Source organism: Lepisosteus oculatus, unplaced genomic scaffold (genome assembly GCF_040954835.1).
Source record: "Lepisosteus oculatus isolate fLepOcu1 unplaced genomic scaffold, fLepOcu1.hap2 HAP2_SCAFFOLD_48, whole genome shotgun sequence".
NCBI classification, from domain to species: Eukaryota; Metazoa; Chordata; class Actinopteri; order Semionotiformes; family Lepisosteidae; genus Lepisosteus; species Lepisosteus oculatus.
In genome coordinates this window covers 714,367-739,831 of record NW_027168020.1, presented here as the reverse complement: position 1 = coordinate 739,831, position 25,465 = coordinate 714,367, and the positions used below count along the sequence as shown (strand labels likewise).

General features: G+C 44.0%; 6 non-coding genes across 6 annotated transcripts; 2 read left to right on the top strand and 4 right to left on the bottom strand.

The window, feature by feature from the left end:
- Positions 1–7,343: 7,343 nt before the first annotated feature.
- On the bottom strand, positions 7,344–7,425 carry trnas-cga (transfer RNA serine (anticodon CGA)). Its single transcript has one exon. It is a non-coding gene; the product is annotated as a tRNA-Ser (tRNA).
- Positions 7,426–9,859: 2,434 nt separating this feature from the next.
- Positions 9,860–9,941, bottom strand: trnas-gcu (transfer RNA serine (anticodon GCU)). The gene has a single exon. It is a non-coding gene; the product is annotated as a tRNA-Ser (tRNA).
- An 8,789-nt stretch (positions 9,942–18,730) lies between these two features.
- Positions 18,731–18,847, top strand: LOC138230311 (U5 spliceosomal RNA). Its single transcript, XR_011186341.1, has one exon. It is a non-coding gene; the product is annotated as a U5 spliceosomal RNA (small nuclear RNA).
- A 391-nt stretch (positions 18,848–19,238) lies between these two features.
- LOC138230252 (U5 spliceosomal RNA) lies at positions 19,239–19,353 on the top strand. Its single transcript, XR_011186281.1, has one exon. It is a non-coding gene; the product is annotated as a U5 spliceosomal RNA (small nuclear RNA).
- A 759-nt stretch (positions 19,354–20,112) lies between these two features.
- Positions 20,113–20,254, bottom strand: LOC138230222 (U4 spliceosomal RNA). Its single transcript, XR_011186257.1, has one exon. It is a non-coding gene; the product is annotated as a U4 spliceosomal RNA (small nuclear RNA).
- A 230-nt stretch (positions 20,255–20,484) lies between these two features.
- Positions 20,485–20,601, bottom strand: LOC138230266 (U5 spliceosomal RNA). Its single transcript, XR_011186296.1, has one exon. It is a non-coding gene; the product is annotated as a U5 spliceosomal RNA (small nuclear RNA).
- Between the last annotated feature and the right edge of the window lie 4,864 nt (positions 20,602–25,465).

Below are 25,465 nucleotides of genomic sequence, written 5' to 3'. Positions count from 1 at the left end.
AGTATATATACAGTATTGTACTATTATTATATAATTCGTTACACTGTGGCTGTGTTGTGTGTGTTAAGCTGCTGTTGCACTGCAATTTCCCTCACGGGATCAATAAAGTATCTATCTATAAGAAGACATTACCAACAACGACCACAAGATGGAGATATTGTCTAGACATTACCAACAACGACCACAAGATGGAGATATTGTCCAAAGAGGCAAGAAGGGCAAAGCCGCGATAAGGTAAAATCATTTTTTGTAAGGGATTGGTGTCAGAATGCACATCCGTATCCCAAACAGAATCTCTAGTAAAATATGATCATTTGTGAAACAGGCAAATGAGTGTCTGCTACAATATGATTGCTACAGATGCAGCCATTCAAAATGTGCGGGCGATACTGCATTATTTTCCGGTACGCTGTACGCAGTCTACCGCGAGTTACCGGTAAATACCGCGAGTTACCGGTAAATACCGCTAGCAAAATAATAGTATCCGGAATTTCCGCAAGGTGGAGCTAATAAAGCTCAACTTCTCATGTTTGAGCTGTAGCCATCAAAGTCTTTAATGAAGATATTACTAATAGTATTAATAATAAATGACCTTGGACAAGCTGTAAACTCAAAGTATTGCCCTGGTCCACATTATTTTTTTCACTGACCTTCTTTGTAAAAGTAACACCACAGCATTTCGCAATCACGCATTTTTTTCCAATCATGCAAAGTACAGTAATTTTTGAGAATCGATTCACCATGCCTTTCACATGCTCATAAAAGAGATTGATTTAGGAACATAAACATATTACCGTATGCAAACTGTACTGTATACAGTTTGTATATGTATATGTATATGTATATGTATATTTAATGTCTTAACTGTGCCCGTTTAAGTATTGAATATTTATATGGAATTTTACCACTGAAGGGAAATCTTAGTGCCTGAGCATAAAAAGAATAGGAGCGTAATGCAACGCGTGTGAAGGCCATAAACGATATTAATTTTGGAACATAAACATACAGTATATGGCTGGTCTCGGTACTTTAAAGAAAACATACACGAAACATGGTTTCATTATGACCAGAATCGGTCTTGAGATATTTTTAACTTGATTTACAGTATTTGAGAGGTATGTCTTGACACCGATACTACGTAAATACTCCTCACGTATATGTTTCTAGGTTTATATTATGCATTTCATACGGTCAAATTGCTTTTGAGCAACTGATAAGAAGCGCGAAACGGTATGCCCAGGGCGTTTTAGTTTTTGTTTTGTTTTAATGCAGTGCAGTGGATTGATTAGAGATATCAAGTACATACAAGTCATTTTTTAAATGTTGTAGTTCGTCTTGTAAAAATGTTACGAGTACATCATCTGTCAACAATTACACAGGTTCTGTTTCCATATTGCGGTTTTTGGTTACGTAATACTATTTTCTAATTTCACGTTGTGAATATATGATTTGGGCAAACAGAGCCGCAAAGAAGTACATTATGGGTTGTTGTTGTTTTTTTTGCAGTTTTATCTAAAATAAGCGATGCTTAAACCTTTGTCTGATTCTTGTGAAACTATCCACACGACAGTTACCTAGGAGTTGACTTCAGTGATGTCACTGATGGGATGTTTCTAAAAATCCATCCTCTGTAAAACATCTTCTCTAGTTGTTCTGCATATGTATTCGCTAATGAAGCTGTGTGTTCTGAGCCTGGTTCTCTACATTTCTGTATGAACCAGCTTAGAGGGCTAAAGACAGCTTGTGTTTAAATTGAGTGTAAGGTAATTTATGCTTCTAAAGTCATGGTCAGCATTTATTATTGTACTGTGCTGTAAACTTCTTCTGTGCCTAATTACATTATTTTATAGTCGATAATGTTTCTGTAGTGCTTTTTCAGCCCTCAGCATGTGACTGCGCTGGTGGTGCTGTGGGTTAGGTTCCTGACTCCTATGTCACATGGTCTGTGGTTGAATCTCATGGAACTATGACTTTAATTTTTAACAAACATTTCTTTGAAAAAATGAAACATTTCCCTTGGTCAGAGATTAAATAAAACCTCACTCGCATCAAAACAAATTTATATTTCTAAATATCACAACATGATCGAATTTACGTCTTTTTAATAACAATGAATAGTCACCTATGCGTTACAAAATAAACATTTATATTGATTTGAATCGAGTTTTGATTTAAATCGTAAACGCGTGTTTAAAGGCGATATACTGTATAAAAGCGCTGATTCTTATGGAATGTGTTTGGCCGGGGATTCAAAATAATTATTTTTTTTAATCGCGTATCTAAGGAAAATTGCAGTATAACTTTGTTCATGCACAAACAGTGGCATGTTACATTATAATTTGGGTGTCTCCTCTTGCCAGAAAGCTCTAAATTGGATTTTGAGTGCGGTTTTTGACTTTTTCTAAATTGCAACCCATAAATAAAGCTGATACAGTTTAGACTTACTGTATTCTAAACTGTATTACAACATCACATTGGACAATGCAACGTAAATTGCAAAAATGCACTTGGAATCTGTCCAAGCCCTACTACGAAAATTATTAAAACTGCGACACTTATCATTCATCTTTAAATAAACTTTATTTTATATAGCGTTTTAAGCGAATAGGTAATTAGATTGCTCATAAACCTAATCGCTTTTTCTACATAAACACAGCGTGATTGCTCTCTGAAAATGCTTTTTTCTTTATATTAAGGCTCAGATTTCAACTATAGATTGTATTATTATAAACTTTCTTGGAAAAATGTCTTTTATGTAAACCATGTTTGCTATTAATTCATTTAGGGCTAAAATACGTTCATTGTCTTCCAATCGAGTCGAGTTGACATTGGAAGCTTGCCACGCCCGGACTGTTACACCAACGCATTAGCATGTTGAAGCGATTTCATTGAGGAGGCCATCTACTAGTTAACACTGTACTTCCTACTTTGAAAACACCTGTGAAATTGGTTTAATTCGTCACAGCCAGCACTCCGGCAGAGAGGGGGGTTGTACTCGTTAATGTCTGATGACATACAAGTGGAAAGATTACAGATTTTAATCGTTTTTTTTCTGAACCAGGGAAAATCTGATCATGTTTCTCTATAACAATAATAAAAAACTTTATTTTAAATTATTTTACATATCCCGCTTGCACATCGCACGACTTTAATAAATCTATTCTTTATTAATACTAAATAAATAATACTAAAAATACTACAGCAAAGAGGTCACTTGATTTTTGGAATAATTCCAAATAGCACAATGATCCGCTGGCATTCCTGAAGTCTGTTTAGTGCATAATCTTCCAAATACAATCACTAAGCAATTATAAGAATTATACCATCCTATTTCTTTGTGATGTCCTGTAAAAACTAAACCTATTTTTATAAGGCTTTTACTCAAAAGGTTTCCAAACACACAAAGCATTTGTGAAGTACTATAGTATTTCTAAAGGTTACTGGTACAACATCAATCATTAAAGCTTAACAATAAAGTTTAGATTGCTGACTATGGACTAACTACATTAACTAACTGCAATGCAACATTATACATTTTACAAGAATATCTGGTTGAATTCTTGCATTTGTAGCCAATTTAATGCGAGAGAAATAAGCCAATTTAATTATTTCACAAAAAATAATGTAATATAAAATGGATGTTTTTAACTTTATTGTAGTGTTTTAGAAACTAATATGTCTTCAAAAATGGTTGTTTTTCACTCCTAGGAATGAAAGCTGTTGTTATATGATGTTTATTTTCAAATTTGGAAAAATCAAAGGATTCTAGCTTTCTCCCCTTGCAGGCATCGGACACAGAGAACCTCATGGTTTTCCTAAAAATCATTTTTTATGTTCCCTGGTGTTCCAAACTTAGTTTTAATTTGTTATTATGTTAAAAACAGGGTAATAAATTTCTAATTGGACTATAAATAATGTCATATTGTCTGCTATAAAACTGATGTTTTCAACTCTATTGTAGAGATTCTAGAATCATCTAATAGAGAATTGAAATAAAAAAAGGGCATAAGAAAACATTACCAACAACGACCACAAGATGGAGATATTGTCTAGACATTACCAACAACGACCACAAGATGGAGATATTGTCCAAAAAGGCAAGAAGGGCAAAGCCGCGATAAGGTAAAATCATTTTTTGAAAGAGATTGCTGTCAGAATGCACAACTGAATCCCAAACAGAATCTCTAGTCAAATATGATCATTTGTGAAACAGGCAAATGAGTCTCTCAGGTGCCCATTGCTCATTTTCAGACACATTTATGCAATACTTTCACCATGCGTTGAGCAATAGGGATTAAAGATACCAGAGGTAAGGTTTAAAAGTGATTCTGAGGTGCAACACATCAGCAATACAGCTAGGCATCTGAAATGCGGGGTTTGAGAGCCCTTCAGGGAACACCGTACCCTAAAGGTACCAGAAGTCCAGTAGTATAAGCATTAAGTCACTGTCACCCCTGTTACAATGTGATTGCTACATATCTTCATTTCTTTGGTTTTTAAGGAGTAAGAGTGCAGGGGGTCTAAATCTGCGATCCAGTGTGTTGAAGTATTTCACAACATTACCTGTAGCCCGTATGGAAATAAATACTAATTCTGATTATTGCCCTGGGCATGTACCAATAAATCACTGAGCATATATATATATATCACTGTGTTGAAGCTAGAGACCTGTATGTAATATTATGGTGCTAAAATGTCATTTTCACATATATTAATGTAATAAATGATTGCTTATGCTTTATAAACAAATCTAATTAAAATAAATGATTAAGTTTTGTATTTATCTTGTACCATAGAACATGATTTTCTTTGTATTTCAAGCCCACAAAGTGTCCAAATGACGCACTACATGATATAAGGAAGATTATCACATGCATATCGGTATTATCTTTCTTATGAAAATGCATTCCTTTCATTACCTTTTACTTTTTAAAATGAACTCAAATTGTGTATAATGTAATAATTTAAGTAGAAGTGCTTCACTGCTCTATGCCGTCTGGAAATAAATCCTCAGACTACTTACTGCCCTGGGCATGTACCAATAAATTACAGGAGCACATCTATATATCACTGCGTTGAAGCAGGAGACACACAATCACTGCAAACACATCCTAAATACAGTGTTCTAGCACCTTTGACCTCATCCAGAACATATCATTTCTTGAAAGGGATTGCTGTCCGAATGCACATCTGAATCCCAAACAGAATCTCTAGTAAAATACGATCATTTGTGAAACAGGCAAATGACTGTCTCAGGGGCCCATTCCTCATTCTCAAGACACATGTATGCAGTACGTACACCATGCATTGAGCAATAGGGATTAAAGACACCACAGCTAAGGTTAGAAGTCATTCTGACTATATTCTAAAATATTGGACTCATATTCTTATGATGGCAGACATGATGCTGCGTTTAAAACCGGGGTTAATGGACATTATATGACTGTCAATTCTGTTTTGTTTTGGAGACTCTTGGCTGCCTATATGGTACACTGCAGCGTGAAGGAATTATTTTCCAAAACTGTGTCAGCTCAAAAGTTGTAAGAGAACCTCTCCAGCTGCTTTAACTCTCTTCATTTTTGTCATTTAATTGTCTGTCGGCACTATGTGGCAGCGTTGCATGACAACCCCTCTCACCACGGAAAGGAACCTAACAGCTTTGGTAAGAGAGGAGAAAAGGACCTGGCCAGTAAGGGGCACGAACCCGTGACTTTGGCGTTATTAGCACCATGCTCTAACCAACTCAGCTAACCGGCCTCACGACAGTGGTTCTCTCTGTGCTGCAAAAAATCGAACTCAGGGAATTTCTTTTGCCCTCCTTTGAATAGAAAGCCGTGTAATTCAGTGTACGGGCTTTCTCATGCAGTTTCATGGTTCTTGTAACCCAAATCCTACACTGGCCTGAAGTGCCCCCCATTTCACAGAATTTTTCAGCTGATTTAAAATGTACCTAAAGGAGAAGCATTATTGAAGACGATCAATTACCAAGAGCTTTTGTCAAAGGTTTTGGTGGTCATTTTTAATGACCACAGAGCGATGTGACCTCGGTTTTACATCTCATCCAAAAGACAGCGCCCTTTTACAACACAGTGTCTCCGTCACTATGCTGGGGCATTGGGACCCGCACAGACCTCAGGGTGAGCGCCCCACCGCCGGCACCATTAACACCGCTTCCAGCTGGAAGCTTTGTTTTTCCCTGTAGCTCACCCTCATCCGGGTACTGACCTGGCTCACACCTGCTTAGCTTCAGTGGGTTTTCAGTTGCGAGTTGCAAGGGGATGCAAGTGATGGAGCAGCTAGCTGCAAAAGCCACTGCATTGGCGGGGAATCAAAGCCGAGCCTCCCGCGTGGCAGGCGAGAATTCTACCACTGAACCACCAATGCTCAGAACCCGGGCCTTCAAAAAAGACGCTTTTTTGGTGCTCTGTGCAAAAAGCGTCGACATCTGCTTCCAGCTGTAAAATGCCATTCGCGGACGCTGAAGAACTTATTTGCAAGGGAGCGGGTACAAGCAATTTGGCATTTTAAAACCACCAGGAACACCGAACAGGCGCGCTTCTTTGCTTGCGCCGAAACACAACGACAGGAGGTGGACAACGTAGTCGGCAGGATTCGAACCTCTTTCTGTCTATTATATACTAAATGTTCTCTTGTCTGTCTCTTGTTTGTATAGAACTGAATGTCCCTGACAATGTACTGTTAGTTTTAATTGAAGAACGGCATTTGTGTTCAAATATATCAGACAAGTTTACGTAACTGCTCATGCGACACTCAGTTGTAATTAGTCAAGAAATAAAGTCGAACAACAGCTGCGGGTTTGATTCTGAACGTATCAGATTGCAGCACCTTTTACTTCCATTGACAAATGATAGAGATTCGAAGAGAGATCCTTCAGACCAGCAAGCAAACCCACGGCTATTTCGGTTTTCTATCTAGGCAACGTTGGTGTCTGCAATAGCATACATGAAAGCGTGATGCAATTTCTGTGGCTAAATTTGTTGCACGTCATGCACAGTAAGAGTGTTTCTAACACCAAATAAAAAGTCAACAATTAGCGATCACGCCTTCTCCTCAGTTAACCCACTGAAACCCTTGCTGTTAACAGTTCTTTAATGCATGCTTTACGAGCACCTACATATTGTGTCGGTTCTTTCAGTTTTATTCATTAGGTTTTCAAAGGCATAAGTAGAACACCAGAGGTGCGAACGCAAGATGTGTGGTTATCTGAAGAACTCATTTCCATGGCAGCGGGGCCAAGCTATTTAGTGTTTTTATAGTACCAGGGAAGGAGAAGCGGCACTTCACCTTTGCCGCGCAGGCACAAGGAGACGTGCGGCAGACGCCGTAGTCGGCAAGATTTGAACCTGCATGGGGAGTCCCCAACGGATTTCGAGTCCATCGCCTTAACCACTCGGCCACGACTACAGCGAGTTCACCATCGCCGCATTCCTCCTTTAATCTAACACGGAGTGCGACGTGGCTGCGGAAACCTTTTCAAAGTCGCTCTCCGTTAAAAAAAAATAATACCTTTGACAAAATACGTGCCGGCAGACAGACACGCCTCAGAGGGTTTAAGGCTGGCTTCATGTCGGAATGATAAAGTCTCCCCGTCCGGACATGAAAATGCCACTTTGTTACACACAAAAAAAGAATCAACAACAGAGAAATGCCCACAAGCATTTGAAAAGCCGCACCACGTCGCACTTGAAATAGCTCTTACATTAGTGGTAGACGCAGGAATCGCATTTTTATTTACGCTCTTACCAACGCGATGGAAAGCAAAACAAAGCAAAGCAGAGCAAAACAAAACGAACAAACGAAAACCCTGCACATAACGCCATTACGTGCCCAAGTGGTATTGTACGTCATCCTAGCACTGCACCCCGGGGCGTACGGTACATGGGAACGAGCACACGCCACGAATCGTCTCGAATCACTCCCTACAGCTGTAAGGCGCCTTGAAGCGTGCACCCCCAACATTCTTCTTTGCGCATCTGTGAAAGGTAAACTCTTGAGCAAACTCTGAACCAGCTCTAAGGAAACTAATCCGATTAGACGTAACTTTGACTCATCTTTTTACGCTCAGTGCTGGATTGCTCAAACTCCAGCTAGGGTTAGGGTTAGCATTACCACGCTACTTAGACACTTTGTTTACGCTCAGTGCTGGATTTTGGGAACTTCAGGACGAGTGGGAATTTTCTCCTATCTGTCCATTCTGTTTTGTTTTGGAGACTCTTGGCTGCCTATGTTGTACAGTGCAGCGTGAAGGAAACATTTTCCAAAACTGTGTCAGCTCAAGAGTTGTAAGAAAACCTCTCCAGCTGCTACAACTCTCTTCATTTTTGTCATTTAATGTGACACTCGATGTATAACTGGAGCCTCACATATGCAAATGGTGCGGCTCCAGTTCGACACCCAGTTCGACACCACTTTACAGTATATGACAAAAGCATGGCAAACTGTGCCGGACCAGCAGATAACTTCCGCTTATTTTGACCATATTAAACATTGGAAATCTTCCCACTTGCATTTGTGACACTTGATTTTGGCTCCACCTAAGAAACTCTTAAATCTTCTAACACTTTTCTCTTCTCCCGCAACACACTTGTCTGTCGGCACTATGTGGAAGCGTTGCATGACAACCCATCTCACCACGGAAAGGAACCTAACAGCTTTGGTAAGAGAGTAGAATTACCTGAAGAACTGCTTTCCATGGAAGCAGGACCAAGCGATGTAGCATTTTTATAGTACCAGGAAAGGAGAAGCGGCACTTCGCCTTTGCCACACAGGCACAAGGCGACGTGCAGCAGACGCCGTAGTCAGCAGGATTCGAACCTGAGCGGGGAGTCCTCAATGGATTTCAAGTCCATCGCCTTAACTACTCGGCCACAACTACAGTGAGCTCGCCGCCGCCGCATTCCTCCTCCGGAGTGCGAGGTGTCTGCGGAAACCTTTTTAAAGTCGCTCTCCGTTAAAAAAAAAATACCTTTCACAAGATACATGCCGGCAGACAGACACGCCTCAGAGGGTTTAAGGCTGGCTTCACGTTCAAATGATAAAGTCTCACCGTCCGGATGTCAAAATGCAACTTTGGCAGACAGAAAAAAAACATCAACAAACCACAAATGTGGACAAGGATTTTACAAGCTGCACCACACTGCACTTTCAAAAGCATTTACATTCATGTTAGACGCAGGAATTGTCCTTGTTTTGCGCGCTTACGAACGCCATACAAATAAAACAGGTCTACGGGTCTGAAACCTGCTCCACGGAAAACAGTTCTGTTGCGCTTTTGATCAAAGGGAGATTCTCTGTTCTTACTTTTTCATGACATAACACCCAAAGGGGCTTCTTTGGAGCTGGATTCCAACCAGCATCCTAAAGTTTCTTGGTCGTATCCTTTACAGTCCTCTGTTCGGTCGACATGGAACAGAAGGGGGCAGCTTTCCTCACACATACAGTGCAGTTCTGCATCAGACCTCTAACTCGTTTCCTTAGCTTGGATTTAAGCCACGAAGCAGGCTTCTACTGTATAAACGTCTAGAGGAATCACAAACTATTTGAGAGGCCATCATCCCAGGGGGAACTGACAAAGTCTATCCCTAAACACCTAGCGCAGTCTCTCGAGAGACTGTCAAAAATCGCTTTCTCCGTTTGTGCTGCAAGTAAGTGAAAATGCGGTCTCAACCCAGAGCCACTTGGCAGCAGCGGCACGTAAATACTGTTACTGCCACTGCTCGATACCGACGTTAGCCTACTATACCATGTTCAGCCACCGCTAGAAAATGTACAGCTCTAGTACTGGAGCAAACAGAAGGAGGGCCAACATCTAACAGGCACACGTGTCAGACATAGAGAGCGCCGAGGATGGGATTCGAACCCATGCGTGCAGAGCACAATGGATTAGCAGTCCATCGCCTTAACCACTCGGCCACCTCGTCAATGAAACTGGGCTGTCCAGACACGGGTTGGCACGCTCCAGATGATCTTTTTCTTTTTTTTCCCTCGTACTCGAGGGTCCTTTTCCTGTTCCACATGCGATTTCAACATTTTCCTTGGGAGATGTCAAGCCAGCAAGCCACTGCTGTGGTTCAGTGGCCAGTGTGGAGTTCAGTGGCCCTGTTGTACACAGAAAGCACATTGAGCTCCTTGGACATGAAAAGTTCCAGATAAAAGCCATTTGTCATCCTTTCTCTTGGTGTCGATGTTGCTATTGTATGTAAAGGTGGCAACTTGCTCAGCGAGCAGGCGGAGCACACACCGAATGCAGATGTGTCTGAGTGGTGTGTCCAAGTGGCTGCAAAAAAACAGTACTCCCGGGGCGCCGTGGCTTAGTTGGTTAAAGCGCCTGTCTAGTAAACAAGAAATCCTGGGTCCGAATCCCAGCGGTGCCTTTTTTTGTGCTGTGTTCTCGAACAGAACTGGTCATTATGGACAACCGCATACGCCTAGACTTAATTAAATGCAAGTATTCATTTCCTGTCTTGAACGACTTGTTTTTCTTAAAATGGATGCAACTTGCAAAACATGAAATACAAACCTCGCTAATCAGCGCTCGCGGCTGGCAAAAAAAAAAGAAGTCAGCAATGTTTTTTTTTCTTTAACCTTAACCCTGCTAATGGAGAAGAGTTAAACGACCGAGTCTATGCAGCTTAAACGGTGCTCACGTCGGGTTCTTAGCTGAAAGGGTGATAAATCCCGCTCACCCCAGTCCTTAATCTTTTAAAAGGATACAAAATTGAACCTAGTCGCCACATCACATACATCCTGTTCAACGATAAAAAGGTGACATCTATCCTCGATCCAGAGTAAATCCCACGTTGAGGGCATATTTTTTTCCACTTTACCATGAGTCGGGCTCGGCTGCACAGAGGCGAGAGCAGAGCAATGAGGTCACGGGGACAGGAGAGCCACACGCTGGCGGTTTAAACACGCGGAAGAAAACTGAGGGATCCACAGTATGTGGACCCTCCGTGCGCCATCAGTCCACACTCCGGACTCTGAATCCTGCCATCCGAGTTAAGATCTCGGCGGAACCTGAGGCGCAGTTCTTTCTTAAAACGTAATCTGGTGAGCATTTCTAGAATCGTACTTGTATAGATGCAGCCTTTAATGTGTTGCTAGGTTAAAATTGATGACTTCTTGAACTTCAGTAGGCAACTGCCCTCTTGATTTTGGATTTAATTTCTTTATTACAGGGGCGCTTTTATGAAGACCGAGTCATGTTCAGGTACTTTGCTTGATGGAGGAAGCATATTTCGGACTCTGTGATCTGCTCACCTGGAAAGGTCTGCTGTACTACTACAAGAGAGAAGTAGAGTCTGGAAGAATGGACAATTTTATGATGCTTTGGAAGATAATGTTTTTTTTTTTCTTTGAAATTGAAATGAATCAGAATATCAGTGCAAAAGACAAACTCTTGGTTTGGTTTAAAGAGATATGGTTTTAAAACGGACAAAATGTAGAAAACAGGTGTTTCTCACTTTTGGAAGAGAATGGACCGGGGGTAATATTTTACAAGTTATATAATAGTAAAATATTATATAATAGGGGTAATAGTCGCGAGGGGCTTCAGCTTTTTCGTGCTTAATATGGTGCGCTGTGGCCACGGCAGATATGGGATCTATAAAAGCCGAAAATTCTCCGATCATTGCCTGACACAGCTCCTCAAAGCTATTACAGACCTCAGGTCCTTGTCTAGACATCCACTCGTGGACCGCTCGGCTGGTAGTTTTCCTTACTAACATAGCCTTTTCCTGTTCGGACGCTTCGGGCATAAACTGCAAAGTATATCTCAGCTCATCAATGTAGGTCTCCACATTATTCCCTGACACTGTCGGGTCAAACCTTTCTACATCTTTGGCTAACTGCCTCAGGGAGTGGAGGTTAATTTTTACAGTTTCTCCGTGGGCAGGGAGACGGCCGTGATCAGGAGCAGGGGGTCTATGCCTGAATTGAATCGCCCTTGCGTCTCGCGCAGGACTCGGCGATCTCCCCCATGCCGATCCGACCACAGACCCTGGCCGGGAGAAACCTCCTGGGTGAGCGCTCCGGGCTGCTAGGTGGGCTGGCATGTAAGTGGGATCTAGCCTGTTTTGCTTCCAGTACGGCAGCATCTAACTCCTTTTGCCTTTCCTGGCTGAGCTCATTTAAACTCTCAATTTCTTTTTCTTTTTCTTTCAAGCTCGCTTCTAGGTCTCTCCTAGCTACCTCAGCCGCAGTTTCTCTAGCAGACAGGTCATCTAATTTACCTAAAACTTCCCTGAGTCTGTCTTCACTTTCCTCACTTTTCACTCTCTTTTCTCTGATTATATCCAACAACTCAACTCGCTCCGCCTTATATCTTTCTAGCTTTCCCTGAAGCGTTTGAAACTTTGTCAGCTCGGACAAAGACAGTTCCAGCTGTTTAGCTAGATTTAAGGCGAAACTAGATAGGACCTGAACTGCGTTCACAGACCCTCCTGTGTTAAGCTGGTTCGCTACCTTAGCTACTAAATCTACTTGCAGCTTCTCAATATCATCAAAGTTCAACTTTTCGATACCGCTCCAGTAACCAGGATTGTCGTCGCTAGAAATAGTACTTATAAGCGACTCCACTTCAGACATTTTAGCAGCCATTGTCATTACGTCAGAGAAACTTTAAGAGTATTACTTTTTTTCCTTTTACCAAAATACAGTATGGAATCTAAACACCCGAGCAGATGGATTTCCAATCAGCACACGTTACACTAAACGCTAGAAAACAGGGGGATTTCTTTACGCAGTTATCAGCACACCCGGTATTCGCGTATAAAAGCCACGGTGCTGTGCTGAACTTGAACTCACAGCAACATCAGTTATTCTGTGCGATTGAGTCTCATTTCATTCTAAACTCGCCCACCCAGGGACGCCATTAAATGTAGTGGTTTGATGGGTTTACTGAGACACTTATTAATTGTAGCAGTAATCACGAGGTTGTTCGTTGGGGCTTTTAGAAAATCAATCGCCAGAACAACTAACAACGCACACACACGGGTTCAATACACGAGATACATTTATTAATATAAATTGTGCACCAAACATATACTAGTCTGCCTGGATACGAGCGGCAGACCTTACTGTGAGGGTTATCAATATACAAGATATATAATCTCGAAGAGATGCAAACACAAAGAGATACACAACAGAGAATATATGTCAATATATATCGTTCGGTTACCAAATCGCTAATCAGTGTTATTACCCATTGTTACTCTAAACTCGGAAGTAAATACATTACTCATGAATTAAATTGATAACAACTTGTGTTGAGGTACAATTGAATTCTCGAGACGCAATGTAGAACATGGGGTTAACTTATCCACTGTGTATGGATTTGGAATTTCCCGGCACGAACACCAAACCAGCTGACAAGCTCTGTTGCAGCCTCTGTTCCAGCGGTTGTCCAATGGGCGTTGTGTCGGCGTCCTCTGGCTACCAGCCAACCAGTCAAGGTGCAGCTCGGAGTAGGACGGGCGGAGGAATCTGACTGCGGCGCGCAGGGCAGTCGTTGCTCCGAGGGGATCTACCAGCAGTCCGGCTGGCTAGTAGAAAGTCTCTATGCACAGAGTGTGACCGCGAGTCCTCACAAGTCACTCTTTTGCCTGGGAAGAAACTGGTTCGTTCCCGGTCCAGCGCTGCTTCTGAATAAGCTATTCAGGTTGTCGACGAGGGTCCAACTGTAGGCTGCCGTTGATCAAACGGAGCATTCACGTTAGTAGAATTCTGAGTACGTACGGGATGCTTGGCCTCGCGCTTAGAACAAAGTCCAAGTCCCTATGCAGACAACAGCAGTTGTCACGTGATTGTCTCTGAGGATGCGCGAAAATGGCCAAGGAGAGCCCCGATCTGAGCTTGCGCTCCCTTTTTGACCAAGACACAGATGTGTGCTGATTGGTTGAGAGTTTGGCGGGCATTGGAGACCCACGTGGTATTACCACGCCCTGCCAGTCCCTGATTGGTTGGTCAAGGTGAGATATAAGTCACTTACTCTTGACACTTAAGAATGCAGTCCAGATGTCCATTCAGCACTCCCTAGACAGATAGGCGCCAATGGATGACCATTGATCATGATAGCCAGGCTTAGCTAAGTGCATCCCTGTCTGGGAGCTGTTCCCTATCAAAAGAAAACAACTTAAATCAGTCTGCATGAATACTTTCTCTGTGGCTGCACCACAGAGATGGGGGGTGAGATGGGGCTTCATTTAGGACAGCATACCAACGCTTAATTCTGTCTTATTAACAAGCATTGCCGCTACACTTGTATCCCAACTTTTGCAACTCGCAACTGAAAACCCACTGAAGCTAAGCAGGTGTGAGCCAGGTCAGTACCAGGATGAGGGTGAGCTACAGGGAAAAACAAAGCTTCCAGCTGGAAGTGGTGTTAATGGGCGCTCACTCTGAGGTCTGTACGGGTCCCAATGTCCCAATATAGTGACGGAGAAGCTGTGTTGGAAAAAGGGCGCTGTCTTTTGGATGAGATGTAAAACCGAGGTCATAGTGCTCTGTGGTCATTAAAAATGACCACCAAAACCTTTGACAAAAGCTCTTGGTAATTGATGGTCTTCAATAATGCTTCTCCTTTAGGTACATTTTAAATCAGCTGAAAAATGCTGTGAAATGGGGGGGCACTTCAGGCCAGTGTAGGATTTGGGTTACAAGAACTATGAAACTGCACGAGAAAGCCCGTACACTGAATTACACGGCTTTCTATTCAAAGGACAAAAGAAATTCCCTGAGCTTGATTTTTTGCAGCACAGAGAGGACCACTGTTGTGAGGTCGGTTAGCTCAGTTGGTTAGATGGTGGTGCTAGTAACGCCAAGGTTGCGGGTTTGAGCCGCGTACGGGCCAGGTCCTTTTCTCCTCTCTTACCAAAGCTGTTAGGTTCCTTTCCGTGGTGAGATGGGTTGTCATGCAACGCTGCCACATAGCGCCGACAGACAAGAGTGTTGCGGGAGAAGAGAAATGTGTTTGAAGATTTAAGAGTGTCTTAGGTGCAGCCAAAATCAAGTGTCACAAATGCAAGTGGTTGGATTTCCATTGTTTAATATGGTAAAAATAAGCGGAAGTAATCTGCCGGTCCGGCACAGTCTGCCATGCTTTTGTCATTTACTGTAAAGTGGTATTGAACTGGGTGTCGAACTGGAGCCTCACCATTTGCATAGGTGAGGCTCCAGTTATACATCGAGTGTCACATTAAATGACAAAAATGAAGAGAGTTAAAGCAGCTGGAGAGGTTTTCTTACAACTTTTGAGCTGACACAGTTTTGGAAAATGTTTCCTTCACGCTGCACTGTACAACATAGGCAGCCAAGAGTCTCCAAAACAAAACAGAATTGACAGATAGGAGAAAATTCCCACTCGTCCTGAAGTTCCCAAAATCAAGCACTGAGCGTAAACAAAGTGTCTAAGTAGCGTGGGAATGCTAACCCTAACCCTAGCGTAAAAAGATGAGTCAAAGTAACGTCTAATCGGATTAGTTTCCTTAGAGCTGGTTCAGAGTTTGCTGAAGAGTTTACCCAGTGGGCACTGATTCGTCGAATATACGTATATTCACGGCGAAAATACGGCTATACGTATATATACGTCGCCTCGACGTATAATCAAAGTCGAATTGCAACCGTAAAATCGACGACATTAATAAACGCATATATAACGTCGAAAACACATCTAACACAGTGCCTGAGGCTTTTTACTGTATGTATCGTGTGTGCCGCAACTAGGAGTATACGGCACTCTGCACAGTGTACGAAGTAAATTATTTTCGCAGTAATTAATTTACACGTGTATAATAAATATAGTAAATATAATAAATTAATTACTGCGAAAATTACTTCGTACACTGTGCAGAGTGCCGTATACTCCTAGGTAAGTTAGGTACATCTTTTTGCCCAAAACTGAAGGGGCGACATTCCTCCCTCCCCCCGTGATGCCAGGCCTGTCCCCATCCTATTCCATAATGTCATTATACTGTATATAATACCATACAACAGTGACCGATCCTTACTAACTGCATGCGTTAAAATTGCACATCAGCTCATAGCAGGGGGCACATAGCCGCGATGTATTATCAATGTTAAATTTCAACCATAATATCGACAACATTAATAAACGCATACGTTGAGAAAATATCGAACCCAGCATATTTTCCGGTTATATACCACAATGCATTGCTAGTATTCCTTGGTCACCATTTTGGACACGTTTTTCAAACGTAGAAGTATATCCGCAAATATCTCAGCAATCCTCTTTTGACGAGTAAGTATGAACAATAATAATACTATCTGAATACATACAGATCTTTCTTAATATTATTTTGATTAAAATAGTAAGTGAATAAGCAAAAAATGGCACATAAAATAGTGGAGCTTTTTAAACGTCTGTACTTACTGCGCCCCATAAGAAATCGTTTGTCCCCGTTCAAAAGAGGTTGTGCGATGTCCTGCAGCGTTCGCAAAGCAAACCTTTGACAGTTTGAAAAGAGGAATTTATTCTGCTTCCTGTGCGTGCAGTAGTTACAAAGTTGAACGTCTTTACACGATCTGCTGCAGTTTTCAGTGGGCGGGCGTTGTCAAATGGCTTGGAAAAACGCACTGTGTTTCGGCTCGGCAAACATCGTGAGCAGTGTCCTGCATGTTTTCTGTGTATAGCTGTCTTTTAACGCATACAGAATTCATTCGAAATGGGGAATGGTGTGAATGGGGAAGATGACACTAAATCGTTTTGCCGTTTCTCTATTCTTATTCTATGTTGTACTTTCAAACTTTGGGTACTCTTTAATTAGGACAGACTTTATTGCTCAACTTCTATGATGCAAGCCAAATTTTATACATTTATTTCAGCTTTGAGCTTAGTAAACCGTTCATTTTTTAGATTATACTAAAGAAGATATTAATCATCATTAATTTGGGAAGTAATATTATATAATTTTCTCCTAGCTGCGGTGCTGAAGTCCCGCCCTAAATCAGCAGAAAAAGAAATAAAGGAGCACGCAATGTGTTACTTGAAGAATGCATATGCAAGGCAGGGGGCCAGGAGATCTGGACACTGAAAATAATAGGTTTTTGGTTCTAACTGTTAGGACAATTACACAGGGTTTGCAAATAGTGGACAAAAATCGTCTTAACTTCCATTGTAATATTTTTTTTCTTGGAAATATAGAAGTTGTACATTTTAAAATGTATATTTGAATCAAAATGTGGTTTTGAGTTAGTGTGTTAATGTAATTAGTTTGTGTTTGCCGTTACTATACTGTATATTGCCATATTACCAGAATTTGTAGCTGAAGTTTAAGACTAGTTGTGTTTTTTATGATTATTGCCCATATGTTGATTGTTGATTGATTGTATACAATGTATAATTTGAAATACATATTTTTCAGGTGTGAATGTGTATTTTCAGAATAAATTTCTAAACCAAATCATTGGGTTGATTTACTAGTTTCTACACCTGTAAAACCTAACTTTGATGTATAATAGACCTCTACCCATATACGTATAATAGACCTCTAAAGTTATCCGTATAATAGACCTCTACCCATATACGTATAATAGACCTCTAAAGTTATCCGTATAATAGACCTCCAACCATATACGTAGAATAGTCCTCTAAAGTTATCCGGAACTCCTACCATATATGTATAATAGTCCTCTAAATTTATCCGTATAATAGAACTCCAACCATTTACGTATAATGAACATCTAATCATAGACGTATAATTGACGTATAACAATAGACGTATATTAGAATTTCATTCTAGACGAATTGCAGACCACATTTAGACGTCTAAGGTATGCGTTTAATAGACGTATATTATACGTCTTTTGCCCACTGGGTTACGTCTCAACAGAAACGCTCTTTAGCTCTTTCAGTGTTATGCAGAGAACAGCGTCTGTCGAGATCACTTTTGAGTCAGCGCGAAACGCCGTGTGCTGTCAGTTTGATTTCATATTGCTCGTAGCGGCGCCCGGCTTTTGTCTGTCAAACGTTAGGTTGCGCTTCTTCATGCTGCATCGTCGGCATGAGTGGAGCTTTTTAAACATCTGTACTTACTGCGCCCCATAAGAAATCGTTTGTCCCCGTTCAAAAGAGATTTTGCGATGTCCTGCAGCGTTCGCAAAGCAAACCTTTGACAGTTTGAAAAGAGGAATTTATTCTGCTTCCTGTGCGTGCAGTAGTTACAAAGTTGAACGTCTTTACACGATCTGCTGCAGTTTTCAGTGGGCGGGCTTTGTCAGATGGCTTGGAAAAACGCACTGTGTTTCGGCTCGGGAAACATCATGAGCAGTGTCCTGCATGTTTTCTGTGTATAGCTGTCTTTTGACGCATACAGAATTCATTCGAAATCATTGATTTCTCCAATTATCAAGGGTCCCTTAAAGGATGAGTCAAAGTAACGTCTAATCGGATTAGTTTCCTTAGAGCTGGTTCAGAGTTTGCTCAAGAGTTTACCTTTCACAGATGTGCAAAGAAGAATGTTGGGGGTGCACGCTTCAAGGTGCCTTACAGTGCGTTGTTTCCGACACAGTGTGGCCGGGTGTTTTCCGAGTTATCGCACGGATTGGGCACGCCCACAAGCCGAGAGCCGCAGGCAATGAGCCCGGGGCTGAACGGGCCCCACTGGCTAGTTTGTAAGGCCAGGTGCATTGCCAACCACGACTGGCAGCGCAGAGGCTTTGAAGGCGGTCTGGGCTCCTGCAGCTGTGCAGCCACGCACTCTGGTTTCTCTTCATCTCGTACGAATCTTTCGCCTTTTATTAAAGATTTCCGTGGAGAGGAGCATGAATAAGTTCCATGCAATTTTTGTGCTTCCCTGCCTTCGGGTGGGGCGCAGCCTGGCTGGTCAAAGAGAGAAAACAAAAACGTTCGCAATCACTCTTGTTATGGCAATTGTGGCCGTCTGCTCCGCGAGTCCTCGGTCTCCGGCTGTCTGATTGGCGCTCTTTTCTTTGGGGGGCGGGAAGTGTCCGGCCGCAGGGGATCTTGGGACCTCGCTTTGCATAGCGGCTTCCCAGAGTGCGTCGTTTCCGGCACAGTGTGGCTGGGTGTTTTCCGACTTATCGCACGGATTGGGCACGGCCGCAAGCTGAGAGCCGCAGGCGATGAGCCCGGAGCTGAACGGGCCCCACTGGCTCGTTTGTAAGGCCAGGTGTATTGCCAACCATGACCGGCAGCGCAGAGGCTTTGAAGGCGGCCTGGGCTCCTGCAGCTGTGCAGCCATGCACTCTGGTTTCTCTTCATCTCGTACAAATCTTTTGCCTTTTACTAAAGATTTCCGTGGAGAGGAGCATGAATGAGTTCCCTGCAATTTTTGTGCTTCCCTGCTTTCGGGTCGCGGGCAGCTGGGCTGGTCAAAGAGAGAAAACAAGCATGTTCGCAATCGCTCTTGTAATGGTGATTGTGGCCGTCTGCTCCGCGAGTCCTCGATCTCCGGCCGTCTGATTGGCGCTCTTTTCTTTGGGGGGCGGGAAGTGTCCGGCCGCAGGGGATCTTGGGACCTCGCTTTGCATAGCGGCTTCCCAGAGTGCGTCGTTTCCGGCACAGTGTGGCCGGGTGTTTTCCGAGTTATCGCACGGATTGGGCACGCTCGCAAGCCGTGAGCCGCAGGCGATGAGCCCCGAGCTGAACGGGCCCCACTGGCTCGTTTGTAAGATCTGCGGCAGATCGTATAAAGATGTTCAACTTTGTAACTACTGCACGCACAGGAAGCAGAATAAATTCCTCTTTCAAACTGTCAAAGGTTTGCTTTGCGAACGCTGCAGGACATCGCACAATCTGTTTTGAACGGGGACAAACGATTTCTTATGAGGCGCAGTAAATACAGACGTTTAAAAAGCTCCACTCATGCCGACGATGCAGCATGAAGAAGGGCAACCTAACGTTTGACAGACAAAAGCCGGGCGCCGCTACGAGCAATATGAAATCAAACTGACAGCACATGGCGTTTCGCGCTGACTCAAAAGTGATCTCGACAGACGCTGTTCTCTGCATAACGCTGAAAGAGCTAAAGAGTGTTTCTGTTGAGACGTAACAAGCTTGTTTCTTTCTACCATGATGTTACCATGACAAAATCTGTCTTTAAACACCTTGCTCAGTCTCTGACGAGACTGTCAAGAATTGCTTTCGCCGATTGTATTGCAAACCGGCGGAAGCGGGGTATTGGGAAAAGTTTTCAACTAGCAATAATCGCGCATCGGCTAAACCTCACAGGCTACGATACTGCCACTGCGCAAAGCTGACGGTTGCCAGGCAACCGCGTGGATCCTATGGAAATCGTTATCAATCGTCTCATGGCATGTCGTTGCTGTAACGCTTCATATTTGCGGCCGGACACTTCCCGCCCCCCAAAGAAAAGAGCACCAATCAGACAGGCGGAGACCGAGGACTCGCAGAGCAGACGGCCATAGTCGCAGTAATAAGAGTGATTGTGAGCGGTTTTGTTTTCTCTCTTTGACCAGCCCAGCTGCGCCCCACCCGAAGGCAGGAAAGCACAAAAATTGTATGGAACTCATTCATGCTCCTCTTCATGGAAATCTTTAGTAAAAGGCAAAAGATTTGTACGAGATGAAGAGAAACCAGAGTGCGTGGCTGGACAGCTGCAGGAGCCCAGGCTGCCTTCAAGGCCTCTGCCCTGCCGGTCGTGGTTGGCAATGCACCTGGCCTTACAAACGAGCCAGTGGGGCCCGTTCAGCTCCGGGCTCATCGCCTGCGGCTCTCGGCTTACCTGGCAGGGGAGATACCTTGATCAGCCTGTAGTTGGAGTAGTTGGATTGTTTTCTTGTTTTGTGGAAGCAGTGTTTGTTTTGCAGTTTGAGATGGCAACCTTTGGATCCCGCAAGAATGCTGTACGTTTTGAGCTTTTGGATGACCTGTTCATGGATCGTATGCAGTTCAGCAGAAAAGTGTTACAGAAGGAACTTGGCTTTGAACCTCGGCACTTGGATTTCATCTTTGCTCTCCCAGGTCAGAAAGCATTTGAGGTTGTATTTGGTACCTATCCTCTGTTTGAACAATGCGTGGATGTGTTTGAGGCAAAAAGAGGGAAAGTTCCTGCACTTGAGAAGATCAACTTGCAGCCTCTGACACAGAGAGAGAGGAAAACGGTGCATGTTGTTATGTTCTCGGAACTGGCAAAGACGGAGGACATTCACACCTGGCTTAACCAGTACTGCACCGTCCACCATGGAACTGAGGTTAGAGATGTTGACGGTATAAAAACAGGAGCAAGGAAATTCGAGGTTCGCTTACTACCGGACAATGTAAATGGAGGCTTAAGGCACCTGCCCTCTACAATCCGGCTGGGCGCCTGCAATGGCTATGTTTTTTATGTGGGACAACCAAAGGTGTGTCGGCGCTGTGGTGCTGTGGGACACCTGGCATCTTCCTGCACTGTGAAATGCTGCAAGACCTGTGGCAAACAGGGACATTTAGCCTCTGACTGTTCAATGCTGCCAAAGTGCAATTTATGTGGCTCGGAAGGACACGTTTTTAAGAACTGCCCTCACGCCTACGCCAATAAACTCAAAATGAGAAAGGATGAGGCAGTGCTTGTTTCAGCCAAACCGGCCCGAAAAGCCAAAGCAAACAACAAGTCAAACAAAGAACCCTTGTTGGACAAAGAGTCTCAGCCTCCAGCCAGGATCAGTCCTGCTGTGGCTCCGGGGCCGGTGGAAGAGAAATCCACTACGCTCCCACAACCGCAGACTGCACCAGACAAGCACGAGGGTTTGAAAACCCCCGAGAACAGCGAGGACCCCTTCCCCACTCCTGCTCCTCAGAACGAGGGCCAGTGTGGGGCCCCCCGGTGGAGCGGGTCCAGCGACGATACCCAGGATTCAGCGGAGCTGCTTTTCTCAGACTCTGCAAGTGCTACAGATGCCCTCCTCTCCTCCATCCAGTCCATCACGGAGGATCTGCAACAGCTGGTGGGTGAGGGGGAAGAGGAGACTGGTGCATCGGCTGCACCCCTTTCCCCTCAGTGCTCCCAGGAGCTGGACTTGAGGAAAAGGAAAAATGACTCTGTTTTCTCCCCGAGCGAGGAGGAAGGAGAGAATGGCGATGGGGACAGCTGGAACCCCTCCACCCCTCCCTCTACCCCCTTCCTTGAAATGGACTCCGTGAATGCTTTTACTGCTGCCACCCTGATGAAGGCTCATTCAGAGGATGGCTGGCAGGAAATTGGTAAGAAGAAAAAGAAAAAGAAGAAGGTAACAGGTGAGACCGAAGAGAAATGTGTTTTGTAAAGACTGGTTCCACTTTCTTATGTAATATGGCTCTAAACATAATTTCTCTTAACACCAGAGGTATCAATGACGGAGTTAAATGTCAGTGTGTCTTTGATTACCTCCAGCAGAGAGAGGGAGATGTGTTGATGTTGCAGGAGTGTGCTTTAGCCTATCAAGAGAGGTATAAAAGCTTTGAAGATAGGTGGGATAAAGGGCCTTCTGTTTGGTCAGGGGACAATAACAACAGAGCCTCTGGCGTGGCCATTCTTTTCAAAGGATGGGCTTTCAAATTGAAAAGTATTCAGAGGGTCATAGATGGCAGGTTGCTGTGTGTGGATGTGGAATGGGGGACCGTTAACCTGCGGCTAATCAATGTGTATTGTCCTACTGACGTGGGAGGAAGGGTGGAGCTACTCAAGGCACTCTCTCCCCTATTGTTAAGTAGCACAGACGTGATAGTGGGAGGGGATTTTAATTGTATCTTAGAGCACACAGACAGGCAGTCTAGCTCTCCGATAAAATTGGATTCCAGCTCACTGGCCCTGCAAAACTTAGTTCAAGACTTTAAACTCTCAGACACATATAGATGTATATATCCCACAACAGCAGGATATGCATGGTCAGGGAGGAATAGCAGCTCCAGAATTGACTATTGCTTTGTCTCAGAGAGAGTGAAAGTTGTTGGGGTCACTCTTCAGCCTGTCTTCTTCTCAGATCATCAGGCTTTAGGGTGTAGAGTGGAACTCCAGGGCGGGACTGTCTTTGGCCCAGGCCTCTGGAAACTCAACACAAAGCTGCTAGAGAACGAGGGGGTAGTATCCCGCTACAAGGAGAAACTATCACAGTGGCTGTCCTTGCAGTGTCTGTACGGGTCAGTAGGAGAGTGGTGGGAGGAGGTGAAGATGAGGACAAAGACCTTTTTCATGGCTGAGGGAAGGAAGGCTGCTGCCAGACGGAGAGGAGTGCTAGCCAGGAAACAGAGGCAGCTGCAGCGTCTCTACACGATGCTGCACAGTGGCTTCGATGTGCTCGAGGATATCACCCTTTTAAAAAAGGACATCCGGAGCATAGCCGAAGAAAGTAGTCGAGGAGTGCTGTTAAGAGGCAGAGTGCAGTTCTTGGAAGAAAATGAGAAGTGTACTCGCTTCTTTTTCAGGAAAGTGGTAGGCTCCAAGTCTGTCATGGAAAGTGTAGTTGATGAGGAGGGACGAGAGAGAACAGAGCCGAGTGCTATCCTCTCCTGCACCGAGGCCTTCTACTCAAGACTGTACAGCTCTACAGAGGTAAAGGATGAAGAAATTCATTTTTTTACCTCAAAGCTAGAAAACGTTTTGAGTGAAGAAGATAGGGAAGTACTTGAGAGGGATTTGACAGTAGAAGAGCTGAGACAGGCTATGGAGAGCTTACAGAAGGGGAAAACTCCAGGTGCTGACGGGCTCCCTAAAGAATTTTATTGCACCTTTTGGGATCTGCTTCAGGATCCGCTACTGGTCCTATTCGAGGAAAGATATAAGACAGAATTGCTGCCTGACTCCTTAAGAGAAGGCACTATCTCTCTCTTGTTTAAGAAAGGAGCAAAAAATGACATAAAGAACTGGAGACCCCTCAGCCTGTTAGGCGTGGACACTAAGATCCTGTCCAAAGCCCTTTTCCTGCACCTACAAAATGTAGTGGCCTCACTGGTAGGGAAAGAACAGACTTGTGGGATAGCAGGACGCCTGATGAGCGACAACCTGGCCTTGTTGAGGGATGTCTGTCTGTACTCTGAGGATCGCTCCCTCCCTCTTTGCATTTTAGGTGTAGACCTAGAAAAGGCCTTTGACCGCCTAAACCGGCAGTACTTAACATCGGGACTTGAGCACATGAAGTTTGGCCCCATCATGAGAAAGTGGATTAACCTGCTGTACACAGGTAGCAACAGCAGAGTCATGGTTAATGGCAATAGATCACGCCCCTTTGAAGTCTGTTCAGGGGTGAGGCAGGGCTGCCCATTATCCCCCTTGTTATGCGTTTTGGCTATGGAGCCCTTAGCCTGTGCCTTGCGCCAGGATCAGGCCATTAATGGGATACCAGTGCCTGGAAGTGGGGGAGGAGAGGTAAAGACATCTCTATACATGGATGACGTCACCCTGCTCCTCTCTGACAATGCCTCAATTAGCAGAGCTCTGCAGTGCTGTGATCGTTTCTCTTTGGCTTCCTCCGCAAAAAATAACAAATCTAAGAGTGAGATTTTTTATCAGAACTGGAGGGAGCCAAAAGAAGGACATGATCTCAGGCTGCAAGAGAAGAGAATTAAGGTCCTGGGGGTGTATTTTGGAGAAGAGATGGGAACAGTAAATTGGCAGAACAAATTGCCAATCTTAAACAAAAAACTGATGCAATGGAAGGACCGAGACCTCACCATGACAGGGAAGGTGCTGGTCATCAAAGCCGAGCTCTTGCCTGTCTTGAATTTTCTGGCTTCTACCTTCCCAATCCCACACTGTGTTGCGGCGGTGATGAGGAGATTGATGTTTCAATTTCTATGGGGTGGGAAGCAGGAAAGACTCAGAAGGGAAATAATGTACAGGCCGCTACCCTCAGGGGGGAAGTCTGTCCCAGATATTGCTACGAAGCTGCTGTGCATTTTCCTGGCCTCTGTGCTGAGAGGCTTTGCAACAGCACCTGCAGCGCGTACCTGGACTTATTTTTCCAGGCTCTGGGTAGGTAGGGAGGTGTTCAGAGTGTGGGGTGTCAGACCCAAGCTGGACGTCCCACTCTCTGACACATGCCCTGCAATTTATGGGACAGTTAAAAGTTTTCTAAGATCTCACCCAATTGGCCATATTCCCCTCCGAGATGTCAGCGTCCAAAAACTGGAAGATTTCGTTGCACCCCAGAACAATAGGCAGACCCATGTGGGCATTTTAACATCAGCCCAAACAAGGAAGGTGTGGAAACACACATCCTCTAAGTTTCTGTGCAACATTCACAGAGATTTAGCCTGGAGTGTCGTCCACCAGTGCTTACCGGTACGAACTTTCTTGTACCGTAGGGGCCTCACCCCCAGCCCTCGCTGCGTTAGGGTGGGCTGCGGCGAGGAGGAGACTGTATCCCATCTCCTGTGGTCCTGCTTTTTTGCTAAGGCCTTCTGGGCACAGTTTGAAGATTGGTTGCTGGCTCTCTCGCCCCAATTTACCCTGACCGCTGCTTTCGTCATATACGGCATCTCTCCTGTCAAACT